This window comes from Neovison vison, chromosome 2 (genome assembly GCF_020171115.1).
Source record: "Neovison vison isolate M4711 chromosome 2, ASM_NN_V1, whole genome shotgun sequence".
Classification (NCBI taxonomy): domain Eukaryota; kingdom Metazoa; phylum Chordata; class Mammalia; order Carnivora; family Mustelidae; genus Neogale; species Neogale vison.
The window spans coordinates 10,326,612-10,344,137 of record NC_058092.1 but is presented as its reverse complement, the minus strand read 5'-3'; positions in this window follow the sequence as shown (position 1 = coordinate 10,344,137).

The following is a 17,526-nucleotide window of genomic DNA, read 5'->3' as shown; positions in this document are numbered from 1 at the left end:
GTCTCTGAGTCCGGTGGACCCCTGAAGACGCAGACCATGGAGCTACTGCTCTCCAGAATAAATTCGCACAGGCCGGGCTCGTTCATCAATCCCTGTATTTGGGAGGAAGTGCCCTATGATGCATTGCAGAGGCTAGCGACCGCCTCAGCGGGCCTCTGCCTCGAAGCCTCATTCTTGGGCTGTCAAGGCTGATAACCAGAAGTTTCGATTGGATGTTCCCGACCATCAGATGCAACGTCTCAATGTGGCAGAGAAAAGTCTGCCTTTACAGATGACACTGAACTGTTATCTAACCTTCCAGCCTCAGGAAAGGCAAACAAATGTCTTTTTCCTTGTGGGTTAAAAATTGAGGATCAAGAGAGATTAGAACCCATAACTCAGGGGCAGGAAACCGACAGGAGCACGTGTAAGAGGAGTAGCTTCAGAAAGCAGCTAACTCCCTTCGCCCCGATGGACGCCAGGTCTTCTGAAATGGTCCAGGCCCTCCCTGGAGCACACCTCCTTTATATTCTCCAAACACTTGAGCAGCGTAAGAGGAAGCACAGAGGGCGGGGTGATTTACTCAAGGTTACCTGGTTCATCATTAGTAAAGTCTGGATTAGGGTCCTGGCCCCAGGTGCTTTTCCACACAGCCCCTCTGGAAAATGCAAGTTTGAGATTGACCTTCTCTCTATGGATCTGAACTTGCCTTGACCTTAGTGTTTTTCTGAATGAAAATGGGGAAAACATACATTTATATGTCCCAAGAAAGAACTTACTGCTCTCCACAAATCACTGTCATGGAAATCAGTTCCTTTTTCGTTCTTCTATCCCATAAATTACACTGGGTGTCTGCTTTGGCTTTGCCATTACCATCCGGAGAAACTGGCTATTAACGTAGCTATTTCATTCGTCCTTGGGGGAAGCAGAACCATAAGATAAATGGTCAAGTTTAACTTGATATCTGTTGACAGACAAGAACTATTGGAAATTGCTGGGTCTTGGAGAGCTACATTTGAATATCTTTTTGAAAAAGATAATTGGCTTAGACACTTGAGTAGGTGGGTAAACACTTTGTGCCTGGCCCGTTGCCTACTTCTTAGAAATAGTGCAACTTCTTGCAAATAATTTGCATCTGATATGTACCTAAAGCTTCTCTCCTTATTGACCTAATTGTTAATGGGGCTTTACAGAGTAGAGAGAGAAGACCAAAAAGCCACAGGATCTGGAATCTCTCTTTTTAGATAGAAATATACATGCGTTTTTATATCATAAATACATTAGCAAATGTAAATACATTAGCAAAATACCAGATTTTGCTACTACAGAGAGGAAAGGGAGAGATCACTTATATTTGGACAAAGTAAATTTATTTTCCAGAGTGGCAGGAACCTACTATGTGGGTTTAACCCAACTTTTAATATTTCCCCAGTCTAGAGGTTACACAGGGGCTGCCCAAGTACGCAGCTGAGAGTCTTATTTGTTAACTTTGTCCTGTGTTAAAAACAAAACAAAACAAAACAAAACAAAGAAGAACCTTGGGGCAGTCTGACTTAAAAGTCCAGTCCAGTTCTGGCCTCTTCTGAAAAATCAGAGGGGCTTGTTGCATCGGGTACACTGTTTGGATTTGGACTGAGGCGTATTTTGCCAGTTCACTATGGTCCCATCACCCAGCCTGAAGGCTTTCTTCCTGAGCCTCCGTTTCTCCTCCCCCAAACAAGGTGATTCATGGGGTGCCCAATATGTGACTGGAACATCTGGCTGTTGCCTCTGAGTCCAATCTCACCACATGTCTCATAAAAACCCAAAGCAAAACAGATTCCTACTCCAAAGCACCGAAGCGAAACACCGATTTTACTGAAGGTCTTTTGGGAACAATGTGGTGAAGTGACATCATACTTCACTCAGCAAAACTTCCAGGGTCTGCCAATCCCTTCATTACATACAGCGATTCAGTCTTCTCTGGAATTCTCCCATGCCCCCTCCCCCCAGCACGAGAGACTCCTACCTAGAATGCTGAGTGGGAGGGGGTTAACACTCCAGAGGTGGGAACGGGAGTCCATTTTTCTACAAATCTTTGGAACCAAAGAAGGGTGACTTCAAATGCATTCACTTGATACAGGGGTAAGTGAGATTTTTTTTTCCTCCAAATAAGCAGCAATGGGAGGTCGTTCGATTGGGATTGGGACTTCATCTTGAACAACAGAACAAAATGAAAATTAATGTTATGTTAAATGTAACATAATTTAGGTTGTAATTGCCACTGGGTGCTGATTCTTAGAACTAACAGCAAATAACTCCAGTAAGGATTTAGGGGGAAAATCTGGTATATTTTTTTCCCCAGCCATTGGAATAGTCCTCCTTCACTTCACGTGTGACATTCATGCCAGTAAAGTTGAATTTCACAAAAATATCTGGAGGCCTTATTAACTACCCCCAAGAGCCTCTCTTAACTTACTGATAGTGATCATTCTCTTGATTCTGGAGTCACGTTGTATTTACAGAAAAGTTGCAGCGACGATCCTGAGAGCTCCCATTGGCCCTTCTCCCGGCTTCCCCCAAAGTTAACACCTTAAATAACTATGGCCCATTTGTAGAACGAACAATTGCCTATTGGTACATGACTATGAACTAAACAGTAAGCTTTATCCAGATCGCACCAGTTTACCCACAAACGTCCTTATATCGTTCCAGGATCTAGTCCAGGACCGCTCATTGCAGTTAGCAACCATTCTCGTGTGAAGCGTCTTTCTAAACATCTTCTTCAATTACGACTGGCTTAATTCTGCTGTATCTTCATTGCTCAGTGGCTAGCCTGCAGCACAATTCATGCAATTCTCCTACATCACTTTTAGTGACTTCATGAAATTGTATCTCAGTTGCGATATTTGCAATTCCATTTAGCAAGGGACTGACAGTAAAAAAAAAAAAAAAAAAAAAGTTGTTTCATTTTTAGGGATGGGTAGTGGGATATAGGCACTGGAATAGTCCTTTGTTTGTTCTAATAGTAAAGTATTTCTGTAAGTTTTAGTAAGCAGTCCCTCCCTACCACTACCACCCTGGCCCCGTGCATCTCCCCAGTGTGGTAACTGAAGGGTAAATGCTTGGCTAGCAGGGGGCACCCAGGACCCTGTCCTGGTTAATAGGAATCCATTCTGAATGGGGCAGGGATGCATGTCTGTCCCATCCTAGATGATAAATATTTGGACTGTCATCCTAATATTTAGTAAGAAAGGGGGATGATTGTATAAGTGATCAATTTGCTGATAAATATTTTTGAGAAATGAGAACTTTTTTTTCCTCACATTCTTATAACCCAAGGGGCTGTTGTCAAGGCCCCTCCACCTAACATCTCCTTCCTCTGTCCCATACCCTCTCTCATGCTATGTTTTATGGCCTTTGGTCACATCCATTTTCAGAAAAATAATTGAAGGATGGCACATACACAGAGTAATTTGTCTAATACACAATGAGACAGTTAGGAGGAGTCCCTATTGTACCCAAGCAATGCTGTTGGGTAGGAGGGACAGAACACCAAAGAGGTAGAGGGAAACCAACTTTCTTATGGAGAGATTTGGTGTTCTTCTCCATTCCACCTGGCCCTCAAACACCCCAACCTGCCTGTCACAGTGTCGAGAGTGATCAATCCATGTCTCCAGTGGAGCCTCACTCTAAGACATACACATCTGGTAGCTTTTGTCTCCAAAGGGTAGATCAACGCAACCTCTAAAACAACCAAACCAGTAGACCAGAGCCTCTGTCTCCAGACACATGTGATGAAGGACGTTCACATGAGCAATCCTCCTGCACAGGTGGGACATGGTGACACGGGCATGGGTGTACCTGTTCTTTCCAGATCACTAAGGTGTGGGTAAATGAGAAAGAACGGAGGGCATTATACGTGGATAACTGCAAATCAACTCCAAATGGTTGAAAACAGGGAGAGAAAAATATCATTACTCCATATTTGGACCTTTGGTCATTGTTAATAACAAATTATCTGTGGCCCATGTGGAGATGGGGTTGAGGACTGTGGCGCCCAAGCCAACTGGAGAGGCCCTGCCCAGCCAACTCCTCTAGCCTGCCCTAGTAATTTGCTATTTCCAGTTCCAGGTCATGAAGAGATTGCTTTGACTGGCCCACAGAGCTTTTGGTTTTTCCTTTTGACAAATATTGATAGGCCATTCGGTTTCCTTCAATTTGTCTTAGAGAATTGGGTTCCTGGTTTGGTCCCCCTAGGGGAAAGCAGGTTACACTGGTTTTCAGCTGATGGTTGAGTTCTGTGAGACAAGGATGATCACTCTGGGTATCGTAATACACAAATCTGGGAGTGAGAACGTTCAGGCTGAAGTGTCTCAGAAATGTGGACAGAGAAGAGCACCAGCAGGTTCCTCGTAACACGTAAGCCACAGCCTGGGATCCTTCTTTCATGATGACTTTGATGCCCTGGTGTCCCCATGCATGAAATCAACACAGGATACCAGCCCATTGGTAAAGTCGTCAATTCTACAGAGACAAGATGGGGCCGCAGGGGTGAATCAGCCTTGAGGACGGTCACAGTAAATGGGCAAGGGGCTGGCGGGACAGAGCCTGAGATGCTGATGAATAAAGTACCCAAGAGGATGGCTCTGGAGTTCAGGCAGGCTCCCAAATTCATAGACTCTGAACAGGAGTGACAGACTAGGTGCCCAGTCAAACCATGTGAGGTCCTGGGGAAGATAGAGACTTCTGCTCAACGTAGGGAAGAGAAGGGGCTAACGTCAGGAGAGGGGAGCCCAGACTCAGGATCCAGTCTAGGAGTAGAGTCACGACGGGATGATGGATGCCGAGTGTGGCTGCTGTGACATGGGGGTGGGCGCTAGAGGGGTTGAAGAAGATGAATTCAGCGCTGGCTCAAAGGGGAATGTGGGACACGGTCCTTCCATGAGATGTAGTGGAGAAAGTACTCAGAGAATCGGGGATCTTGAATTGTGAAGGCACCTGCGGAGGAGCCCATGGGCTAGAGCCCTTATGACTGGCGCACTCATCCTAGGAAAGAGGGTATGGGATCTGGGGGGTGTTGTAAGTGGCTAGAGGTAGAAACCCGAGTCTTTAGACAGTGCTCTAGTTTTGATTGACTTTTCAAGAGTCACACACACTTGGAGGTGGGTTGCTTCCCAAGGACTGCCCTGGGGATAGTATACGTATAGTATCTATGTATATATACTTATATATATAAGTATATATGCTATAGTAGATGTGTTTTTAATCATGTATCAACAGCAACTAGAAATACTCTGGAAAGGCTTCTGAAGCTGAGTCTAGACTCAGAGGGAAAGGGTACCGTGTGAATTAGTGATATCCGTAGTAGACACAGGATGGGCAGTGGTATTATTCTATTATTATTATTATTATTATTAAATTCTTGGTGGTGTTATTCTTGCTCAGGACACACTACCCCTCTTTCCTTGTCCTGGCAAGGGCTCCATGGAGCAGTAAAGGGAAGGATCCAGGGAACGACACCTCCACTCCAGCTGAGGGAAACCCATAAAGAAACAGAATACTTGAGACCATCTCTAAACTGTTGTGAATGTTTATCTCGGTTGGCTAAGGATTCAGCCAGAGGCAAGGATGCTGCATTGCAAGTCTGAACGACCAATCCCTCTGGGTTTCTTTCATTACCATAATTCTTGTGTGTGAGCAGAATTACAGAATAATCAAGGAACAGTATGCTGAAGTCCCCCAAAGAAAATTCTTCGCAAAATATACCAGAGGTGTTGATTAAAAGGAGAGGACACGGGAGCCTTGGTCTATGAGATAGCTCCGTGAGGCCAGTGACACTTAGGGTAACTGTGAAGAACAGGTGGAAAGAGGGGACGTGGGGTGGGAAGGGGGCAGCATGTGTGAGAGGCTCCCCCTGCTAATTTGAAAGCAAACAGCACAGCGAGATAAAATTTGCTATAAGTCTGAGTAGACGGTGGTGTGGGGAGGGAATAGCCATTCTATTGCCAACATGATCATAAATACCAGGAGCCTTGAGGCAGGATTCAGAGCTGTGAGTTTGGAAAGATTGCCGGCCTTGGGACATCAAGATGCTGATTCTTTCAGATTTTACCAATATCCAATATGCTGAGTTGGTTGGCTGAGAAAAGGCCACCCAGTCAGCACGGGTGACGTGGAGAGCTGCTGCCACCGCCTTTAACTAGGAGCCGGTGAAATTTTCTGCCCGCAGTTGCTAGACATGAGATTTTCAACCTATCTAATTTTTCCCCCACTACTATACGGCTAATAACTTGTCCTGGGGTATTGTGTTTATCCCAAAAATGTTAATGACTTCATAACTCAGTGTGAAATGCTCTGGGCAATTTTTGTATTATTAAGGATTCTATGAAGTATAAAAAAGGAAATGCTCTCGAGGTGCCAGGCCACCGTTATAACTTGATTCTCATTTTGGAGAAAGGAAAAGAATTAAGCTTTTAAAAAATACATGTTTTCCACCAGGAAAGCAGTTCATTTAAGCATAATGACAGTCATTGCCCTTTGGAAATAAGGCACGAGGCTCCAGAATGTCCCTGGACTGGGAATTTAATCTTCTCTCCAATGCCTGTCGGAGTGAGATCAGAGCTCAGTCCCCCAGGAGTGAGGATCAGTCTGTGGTTTTGGTGAGCTGGGTTGAGGACCCTGGGCCCAGGGTATTGGAGGGGTAGCTTGGGGCGGGACACAGTTTCTGGCAGCTGAGCAGTGAGTCAGGGAGGCAGGATAGAAAGTAGGAACAAAGGTGGCAAGCTGTTCTAAGAGAGATGAGAGGCTGCCATGTCCACAGCTCTGCACCATCCTGCCTCATACCACTTTTCTGAAGTCAGTAAATTTCCAACTCTCTCTCTCTCTCTTTTTTTTAAGTTGGTGAGTCTCGTCTATGGAGGGAGGGCATATGAAACCAGTAGAAGTCAGGTTACTGCTCTGGTTGAAATCACGATGGAAGGTGGGAGAGTGGAGGCTCCAGGGACCCTTAGGAATCCAGGGAACACAGTTTGGGTATTGCTGCCTAAAATGCTTTAAGAAGATGTATGTGATAAAAATTTGCAACCCCTCTGAAATCTTTTCATTATTAAAGCTTTTCTGGTTGTTCAGTTGAATACATCAGGTCATCTGAATGGTAATGAAGGTGATAAAATAAGGATAAGGAAAACCAGGAGGCTTGGGTAGATAAAGTAAATTAACCAAAGTTTTACAGTTACTAATTGGGTACAAACCCTGTCTGTAAACCACAACCTTCCACTGTACCTCCTCCCAGCCCCCTCATTTTCCTCCCACCTTCTCTTGCCCCCCACTCTACCCAGAGGGGCCTTGGAAAATCTCTTGAATTAAAACACTGGCCCCACAAGTGTGATCTGATCCCAGATCATGCCTGAACTTCTGTAGCCTAGCACCTCTGGTGCTAACGTCTGGTTAGAGGGATAATAGTGGGGTCTGAGAACAGGGTGACAACTTGCATTTAGGTGAGGACGCACATACATTGGTTTCACTGGGTGATCTCATGGGATCTCTAATATCTGGGAGGGAAAATTCTACAACCATTTCTATCTTTGGTGGCCTGGGAGAAGCTCCGCTCAAGATAGATTCATTTGGATCAGCTCATAGGGAGTTTCCATAAATGACGTGTTGGACAGTTGGCTGCCAAAAATGGGTCTTGGGTTTTGCAGGGGTGCAAAATTTATACTCAGATGTGCCAAAAAAGGGAGCTTTCTTTAAATGTCTGTATCTTGCTCAGGAGGACAGTCTTCCATTATGGCTTTGAAGGAGAAACTTGCATTGTACGGGTTGGAGGCAGCTCTGTCTCTATGAGAGCAGGTCCTTCTCTTCCTTTGGGGTTAACTCAGTCTGCTTTGGGTAAGTCTTCCATGTCTCATTGTCCCTCTGCTCCTGCCTTCTGTTTCTGGGATATGTGTGGGCAGAGGGGAGACCACCTGTCTTCCCGGCATTAGGGAAGATGGTCTGCCTGCTGTCTTCCATGTCTTTGATCATTTCCGCTTAGGACTGTTGGCTTCACCCAGCCCCTGGGATTCCAGTATTGCGAACTGCAGAGTTAGCTGGCATCATATGGGTTTTTTGGGTGTGGTGCTGTCACCTGCTGAGGTCTGTAGTCACTGTCCTGGGGTTTGTCCATGAGGTCTCACCTTCTGTATGCTCTATTCTGATACCATGAGTTCTCCCGGATGCCTGGGTGTTTTGGTGACAAGAGCATAGGACTCTGTAGGGCAGTCCCTGGTCCACTCACCTGGATGCCTTCTTCTGTCATTTTTAACCTTTTGCCCAAGTAGTTCTAGGTCAGATATGGAGTGTCTCTAACAGGCCTGAGGTGACCCTGTCTGAGCCTGAGCAGCAAGGATGAGCAGTGAGCCTGGGGTTCCTCCACTTTCATCCAGTTGTTTCCAACACCAGGGTGTGTGTTTGCTGCTTCTCCTTTCCCTGTCCTTCTCCATCACAGGCAGGCTTCCTCAACCTGTCTACAGACATCCCCTCCTCTCTCTTCTCTGCTGTCCTCCCTACACTGGCAACGAGTATGCCTCATACTCAAAATCCAACATGCTTGGATTTTTGGAATTTAGAAGACACGCTTCCCTCTCACAAAGCCTAGGTTTTGATACCATTATCTTGAAATAATGTTGTGATGTTGTGATATATAGTGAGAAATATATATTTGAAGCACCTGGGTGGCTCAGTCGGTTAAGCGTCTGCCTTCAGCTCAGGTCATGATCCCAGAGTCATGGGATCGAGTCCCACGTCAGGCTCCCTGCTCAGTGGGGGACTCTGCTTCTCTGGCCCTCCCCTTGCTGGTGTGTGCTCTCTCTCTCTCAAATAAATAAATAAAATCTTAAAAAAAAAAAAAGGAAATACGTATTTGGTCTTTATCCTCCATGCCTGCCACAGAGCTCCTAAAACTCTTGGAGATTCCTAAGAGTTAGGAGTACCAAGAACCTCTTTTGTTCTATTGGGCAGACTCTGGGTGGGCTCCTAGTTGGGCACTGGTCATCAGAATAACCCTATCCCCTGTACTTCTCTAGAGAAGAGAGAAGAGCTGAAAATGGACTTAGTGACAGATGATGCCTACATGATGAAGCCTTCATGAAGTCCCAATAGTTCGACGTCTGGAGAGCTTCCAGACTGGTGGACACACCCACACGGGGAGCACAATGCACCCTAACTCTACAGGGACCCCCCCCAGACCTTACCCCTATTTATCTCTTCATCTAGCAATTTTCTTTATCTTGATCATATCCTTTAATAAACTGGTAAACGTAAGTGTTTCCTGAGTTCTGTGAGCTATTCTAGCAAACAGTTGAATCCAGGGAGAAGGACGTCATGGGAACCTCTGATCTGTAGCCAAGTTGGACAGAAGTTATAGGTAACCTGGGGACCTACTAATTTGTGATTGGCACCTAAAGTGGCAGGGGGCAGTCTTGTGGGACTGAGTCCTTAATCTGTGAAATCTCTAGGTAGATAGGCTCAGATTTGGGTTAAATTGTAGGAAACCCAGCTGGGGTCAAAGAATTGTTTGGAGTGGGAACCCCTAGTCTCTCCCCACCCATATTAGGTGACATGAAGTGTTCTGTGTGAGTGGTAAAGGAGACACATAGGAAGGAAGCATTGTGTTTCTCCTAATACATCTGTGAACTAAGAAATCCAAAACCAGAATCAAAAGCTGAACAGTGCCTCTTTCTTTTTTCTCCATGCATTCCTGTTCTAACAGTCCTAATCTCCCCCAGGGGTGCTGGATGCTTCTACTGAATGGTAATGTTTGAGGAAGCACAGGACAGAAAAGCAGTTTAATATGTTTCAAAAAAATATTTGTTACCAGTGCATCAACAGACAAGTGGTACCATGGATGGGGGGGAAGAGGTCTGCCTTCCTCTGGCCGATCAGTTTCCTGTTTTGTACTTGGCACTAGACTATGAGAGGGCCGTGGGAAAAGATGGAGCTCATTCAGAGGACACGAGTGACTCTGGGGGAAAAAATGATAATGTCCCCTGAGACATGAATCATGAGAACCTGAGGATGAGGAGCTTAGAGAAAAGGAGACTCGGCACAGCGAGGAAAGCCATCTTCACATGTATGCAGTACCATGTGGAAAGGTGGGAGCAGTGCTCTTTGTAGCTCCAAAGACTAGAACTAAAATATATGGACAGACGTTAGAATGAGGCAGATCTTCCCTGTGGAAAAGAATTTTCTAAGAGTCTGAGATGCCCCAAATTGGAATGGACTACTCCAAAAAGCAATGGGTCCCCATTTACCATAGATGTTTCAGGAATGGGTTGGCCTCTGCCAGCTACCAAAATGGATTATATCGCATTTCTAAACGGGTTGGATAAGGTGACTCTTTGTGTTCTCATATAATGTCTTTGACATTCCTTCTGTCAAGAGGTGGGGTCTATGCCCCTCCCTCTTGAATCTGGGGGTGGGGCCCAGTTCCTAGAATAGTAGAATATGGTGGAAATGATGCTGAACCAGTTCCCAGGCCCATGCCGAATGGCCCGGGATGGCCCCATTTGCTCTTGGAGCCCTAAGCTGTGTTGTAAGAAGTCTGACTATTCTCGAGTCGTCATGCTGTGAAGCCCAAGCTAACCAAATGGAGAGACTTTAGGGAGAGAGACAGAGACCCAGGTCCAGACACCACAGCGGCTGCCATCCCAGATTAGGCACCAGACAAGAGAGGGGAAGAAGGTTTTAGATGACTCCAGCCCCAGCTGCCATTCTACTGCAACTTTATGGAAGAACCCCAAATAAGGACGAGCCCACTGAGCTCGGTCAACCCAGAGAATTGTGAGACATAAGAATAAGCTGTTTTAATGCATCGAATTTGGGGATGATTACTTATGCAGCTACGGGTCCTGGCCCACAAGGATTAGAGTTTAACTACATAGAGGTGGAGGATTAGACTTAGTTATAGGTGAATTAGATGAAGTTCTCAGAAAGATGTTAGCAAGAACTCAGCCCCACAACATCTTCCTCGGAAGCTGGCCACTCGCCCCAAATTACACCAAGAGTAAATCATTTCTGGTTGGCAGGCGATCTCTTTCAAGATACGGTTTGACTGAGGGGGAGAAGAATGCCTTCAGGGGAATAAGCTCTCCCTGACTTCGCCATGACATGGTTTCCTGGTGTCTGAAAATGACCCCAGCAGAATGAGGCTTTTGGTTCCCAGAATGACAGAGGGAGCAAGGAATACCTTTAAAAGGAAGGCCCACTGGGAAACTGGAAGAAGACTGAAGCCAAGAGCAGAGAGATAAAAACAGAAAGAGGGACCAAAAAATATTCACTCACATCTTTGTTTCAGTTCATTAATTTTATCTGCAGCTGACCATGAGGGTTCTTTGTTCTCAGCAAAGTTTGTAGCTTGCACAGACACTAAAATATTACTGATGATGGTGATGATGGAATGTTTCATTGTTCAAGTTCAGTGGATTTGGGGTGTGGCTATAACACATGTCTGTACAATGCCTTGATTCCTTGCTAGGTGATCTGCCAACAGCACATGCGGTAGGAACGGACTCCCAGGGGTTCCAGACATGGCTTCCCCAGACTGCTGCAAAGAGAGATCTCTTTTACTCCTTGTTCCTCATCTGGAGCAACTTGGAAATGACTGGCTTGCCTGGTCTTTGGCAGAAGCAAAAGAGTGGATCCACAAAGAGCCAATCCTGCCCACTGAGAAGAATTTCCATCCTTTCTTACAAAAGGACACTGCTGGGGTACTGAAAGCCAGGGAAGGAAAAGCCTTTGGGGCATTGCATGTTTGAACTCCAATTGAAAAAAAAATGGCATTTAGAATTGAAAAGTGGCAATTTAGTAGTGTTGAAGGAGTATAATTAGTAGTGATGAGGACAGTGATGATAGCGGACGTGTGCTGAGGGCTCGCAAGCCACCAAGGCACCATCACCCTGCTTTCTAATCAGGTGCGTAGCTTTGCTGTGAATGTCACAGATCTGAGATCCTAAGACCTTGGTTCAAATCCCAGCTCTGCCACTTCTTAGCTAAGATGGGCAAATCATTTGAACTCTCTCAACTTGGTCCCCTGTAAGACTGTGCTGAGTATTAAGGGAAGTGATGAATACCAAGAACTTAGCACAATGCCGAACATACACATTCAATAATGTTAGTTACTACATAAGCCATACTTTGGGTTCTTCATGGATTGAATCGACCTTTGTGGATTGATCTGATAACCCAGCCACTCATTTTTGTTCCCTAGGGGAAATGGCTGAATTATACAGGGGCAATCTACAGCCCTTGGCCAAACCCAGCCTGTCAGCTCTTTGTATATAACCTGCAAACTAAGAATAGTGTTTGCATTTTTTAGTAAGAACACTATTTGCATGTTTAGGTGGTTGAATAAAAATCAAAAGAAGCCTAATATTCTGTGACACCTGAAAATGATACGAAATTCTGCTTTCAGGGCCCATAAATCAAATTTTCTTGGAAGACAAGCATGCTCATTTATTCACAGGTTGTCCATGGCTGCTTTTGTCCTACGAAAGCTGAATAGTTACCACAGAGAGCTGATGGTCTATAAGCCGAAAATATTTACCATCTTTACCCTCTACTTGCCAATCTCTGTTCTATGTGATCAAAACGAAACTCGCTTTCAAGCACTATGTCAGCACACAGCTTTCAGAGTTGGCAATTACACCCTCCTGTACATGCATTTCTAGATTTCTACACATATTAAACACATGTCAGTACTCACACATGTGGGACAACCCAGCACATCCACGTATCACCTGCCTGGACCCCAGGGTGGTTCTGGGTGTCCCTCCTGGCTGACCTGCTATTCAAAGACTATGTGACATTACTCAGTATCCAGCCAGCATGGGGTTCGTAGGAGAGCACTGGAGGTAAAATTGTCTGGCCGAGTTGGAAATAGTTGACTCTCTCCATACCCTGCTGGGTCTCCCAAGAAATATATGAATATTTTAGTACTTTCTTTATGGTAGAAGATTTCTGTTTTCCTTATGGGCTCCCTTTGCTGGAGTTTTTAAGAACCTGTTCTCATCACAAGTCAGGCACAGGAACTATTTATCATACATATGAGAATCAACATGAATAAAATACCCCTTAGGTATGGCTCCCATTTCTTTTGCCTTTTCACTCGTGGGCTGCTATTAAAGTTTAATATGTATAAAGTTTGCTGGGTTTTATAGAGTCGAACAGCGAAGGTACAGCTGCAGCTGGCTGACAGGCCTGGGGGGAAGCTCGGCCAGGTTTGCAGTTATCTAATGAACAGGTGCCCTAATCACCATAAAAAGGCAGGGAGCAATATCATCTATTTGAATTAACCAGCACCAAAGACCATCAAAGCAAGGAGGACTTGGTCATCAACTGCTCCAAGCCTTTCCTTCTAAAGATGAGCAAATCTAGGGTTGGACCGGAGAATGGGCTTCCTCAAGGGCATAGGCTCCTCCATGGAGAAGCTAGAAGGCTGGTTCCTGGCTCAGAGCCTGTGCCTCTCATCCTGCCTCCATGCTTCTCGGATGCACAGACTGATTGCAGACATAACATCTAATCAGCCACTAGGATATACACTCGTAAAAGAAGACACTGCCTCCCCTTCGCTGTCCAGTTTGTCTGACGTGTGTGACCAGCGCATTCCGCATAGCCTCAGGACCAGACCTGATGCTTCTGGCCATGACGTTTGTGTGCCCCAAGACCTTCCAGTCTGTGCTCCTCCCTGCTGTCACGGAGGTCGGGGCCCTGAAGAGAAAGTAAGGGTTTGAGAAGGCAGATGGGACGTGCAATGAAATAGGGAGCTGTGAGATCAAGCTAAGAAGGTGCCAGAATGCACCTGAAGGCTGTTGGTTATAGCGGAGGAACAGCATCCTTGCAGCATCTGTAACCTTGTAACATCTGTGCAGCTGGAATAGGGATATGTGCACGCCCGTCTCCTTCTCCGTGTCTGTCTCTACTTATGTGTATAGGTACTTATGCATGTACATATCTATACGCGCATGTTCCCAGTATCCCCTGCTTTACAAAAGTTCAACTGACACTACTTTGCTTTTACGAAAAACCTACATGCGTATCTGTTTTTGCGAACCAAAAGACAACCGAAGAGATTTTTGCTTGCATGAAAGAGAGGAGAAAAGCAAAACCAATGTTCAGTATCTGTTTGGCAGGGAGCCCTTTGACAGGCAGTACACACCCCGAGGAGCGGCGAGAGCAGCCCTACCAAGCTCCTTCCCTGGGACCTACACTCAGCACATCAGCATCAAGCTGGCATAGCTTTGAGATGTGTCTGTGAGCATCTGTGTTTCATCTCCATTTATTCTACGCATCCATTAGCAAGATGGGTCCTAAGGCACCAGAAAAATCTAAGAGAGGTGATTTTTTTTGAGCCTGGGAACACTCCGAAATTTTTCCATGTAAATTACTGGTAATTGCTTCGTCACTTTCTCCATTTTGACTTACAGAAGTTTTCACAGGAATGCTCTCTTGTCAGAGAGTGGAGGAAATCTGTATATGTACTTGGCTACTGCTTCTCTATTTTCTTCTTTCTATTTCTGAAATAGGTCACAAGCTCTGGGCTGGGAGGCTCCAGGCAAGGTGAGGGGTTGGGAGTTGCCTCCTGGACATTCCTCTTTTTGCCTTTGGTTTGCCAAAGCTTAAAATCACAGAGATGGATAGTCTGGGGGAGAGAGGGTGTACCTCAAAGAGAAGCATGAAGACAGAGGGAGGGCTAGTCTTTGAATAACAATCTATTTCCTTGGACCAAGAGCAGAAGAGCATCCTGACCTTCTGGGGAACTAGCACACTGCTTCCCAGCAAGGGCCAGTCCCAGAGGAGTGGTGGGCCTGCCAAGGGGCAAATGAGGTACTTCCCAGCCTCGCCATGGTCTCCCAGCCTCCACATGTGGAGTGAGGGCAGCAGCCCCAGACATGAAGGGACCAGTAGACTGGGATAGTGTGTGTCTCCATGGCAACCTGTATAGTCTGGTGACTCATAGCTAGTACATGCTGGGGAGTTGGGGGAAGGATGGGGGATGGGGGTGTCCTCCCAGCACCTGGGTGCTAGGAAGAGACCCTCTGAGATGGGGATGGGGGAGCTCTGAGAATCACTAAGGTTGAATTTCTTGCCTACATCATGGTATAAAATAGTCATCATGAAAACCAAGCTGTTCAGAAGAAAATAAAGGGATTTGATGCCCATTCCACGCCTGAGTCTATGGTCTGTGATTCATTCATTCCTTCTACATCTCAAAAACAAAGATCTATATGAGTTGTCCAATGCATACTTAGTGTCTAGGTAGTTGCGGATGGATGATACATTGTTTCGCTATACCTACCGTCTGTACTCTATGCCTCACGCCAAAGGATGGACAGTCTACTGCAACGTGCATTTTCATTTCTTCTCTATTTGGCCATTTATTAAAACCAGGTTTTAAAACACCACCAAGAATTAATGCCTTGTCCAAGACACCAAACTGTACACTGTCAAAGGTTTAGATTTGCCAGTAAGCCTTTTGAAAAGCCTGCTCCTTGATACCTTTAATTGATAGGATCATGGTCAAGTTAAGAGAGTTAAGGTAGCAGCAACAAGACACTGCGTCCACTCCGATCCTCCAAACCACACCTCCTTCCACTGCAAAGAGCAAAGCTTTATGAATAGTAGGGCACTTCGAAGGTAAATAGATCTCAGACGGCTTGCTCCTCTGAAGATGGGATGCAAAACTTACTTTTTCTTTAAGGTAGGTCAATTACAGCCATCTCTCCAGGGAGAACAAAGCAGAGATGGTAGGAGATATGATTGTATCCTAGAAAATTGTATCCTGCTTAATAAATGAAGTTGATGTGTGAGCAAGAAAAACTCGCTGGCAAGGGGATGGGGATTTCCGTGCAAGCAGGGTGTGAGTTTGTCTTTTTTTTTCCCCCTGTCATTGAAACTCTTGGTGGAGAAGGCCCCTGTGAAAGATTTCGAATAACAGCTCAATGTACAATCCTTAACGCAAATTTGCATCTACATGCGAAATCTCAAAAGTGCACATTCTTTCAAATTTAGCTGCAACACTCACCGAAATGTGCTGATGTCTACAAATATGAATTTCTTTTTATGGCACACTTTTATCCACTTAGAAACCTCAGTTCTTAGTGCACATTTGCCAAGAATTCAATTCTGATAACCCAAACTGTGATATAGTCACTTGACCCCCAACTAAAGGGTGATTTAAGGCAAACACTCCGTTGCCATGTGTCCTCTCTTTTCCTAACTTGAAAGAAAAGCAGCGATTCAAAACCAGGATGAAGCCAAGTCCACGTCTCCAGCCGGCCTCTGACTGAGGGCAGACGGTCCTCAGTTCTCAGTTCAAAGCCAGGGGATTGGCTGGGGTCTTTCTGGAGTTCCGTGGTGCTGACCTGACATGCCACAATGGGGAACCATCTCAAGCAAAAGGCTGAAGGAAAGACAGCGCAAGTGCTTTGAAGAGGAAAGAGCCTTTTTCTTTTTTTTTAAAAGAATTTAAATGGAAAGAGCTATTTTAATTTCTCACCACTACAGTGCTCACATTTCACCAAAAGACCCAGTCTGATTTAATCTTGAGTTCCTGATGTCCACATTTGCCCTTTTTCTATTTCATATTTTTCAGTTTGGCTCTGGAAAGAGATCACAAATGAACCAATCTGACAACAGACATGATTCTGAAGGGTCTGGGGACATAAATGCCATGGGGGGCGACATTTCTGTTTAAATATCACATTGGGCACATGGAGTAAAAAGAGAATTGGCTAACGCAGTCATGGGTGCCCCTGGAAATGGCAGAGTCTGGGCTGATCTGCCTCCTGGGGGCATCCCCAGAACCCTGCCCTATGGGTCTGGTCTCTTTCCATTTCTCCTAATGATGCTTCTAGAAAACACCTGCTTCCTTCCCTTGGCATTGATGGGTCCACATGACCTTGTGGCTGGACCCACATGAGCTCATCTGGGCTTCGCCTGTTGGCTGTTCCCAGGTGTGGGGAGTCCACGGGAGGCTTGTGCTTTTCCCCTTCCCTCCTCTCTCCCCCCACGGAGTGGCCAGGGCATCATGTCTCAGCTCCAGCCTCTCACACGGCCCTTTGATGTCAAAGGGAACAGAGCTGGATGCATGAACAGTTGGCTTCGGGCACTGGGATCTCTCTCCCCCTCTGGCTTGGTTCTGCTCATTTCCTTTCAGAATACTGTTCATTTTGAGTGGAGACAGGTTAAACAGGTGTTAAAACAAAACCACCACCTTTAATTTAGGGCCACAGAATCGAGATCTGGAGGGAGCTCTGGAGGGGGGCCACATGTGTTAATGGCTCAGTTTGGTGGCAATCTTTGCCTTGGGGAATCCTGGGAGGTGACTGCCTCCAGAGGGAGGCAAACCTCAGCCAAGCTCCCTTCTCCTCCAGACTCTTCTGTGCTTCCTCCCCCCACCTTGGTTATGTTCTTGACTGGGAGCAGAACTCTGCCTTTGGGAGCATCATGGTTGTCCTATAAGTTGCTGCTTTTAATGGCCATGAGCCCTGGACCGGTGTGCGTTTCCATCTGCACCCCTGCTCCCTGCCC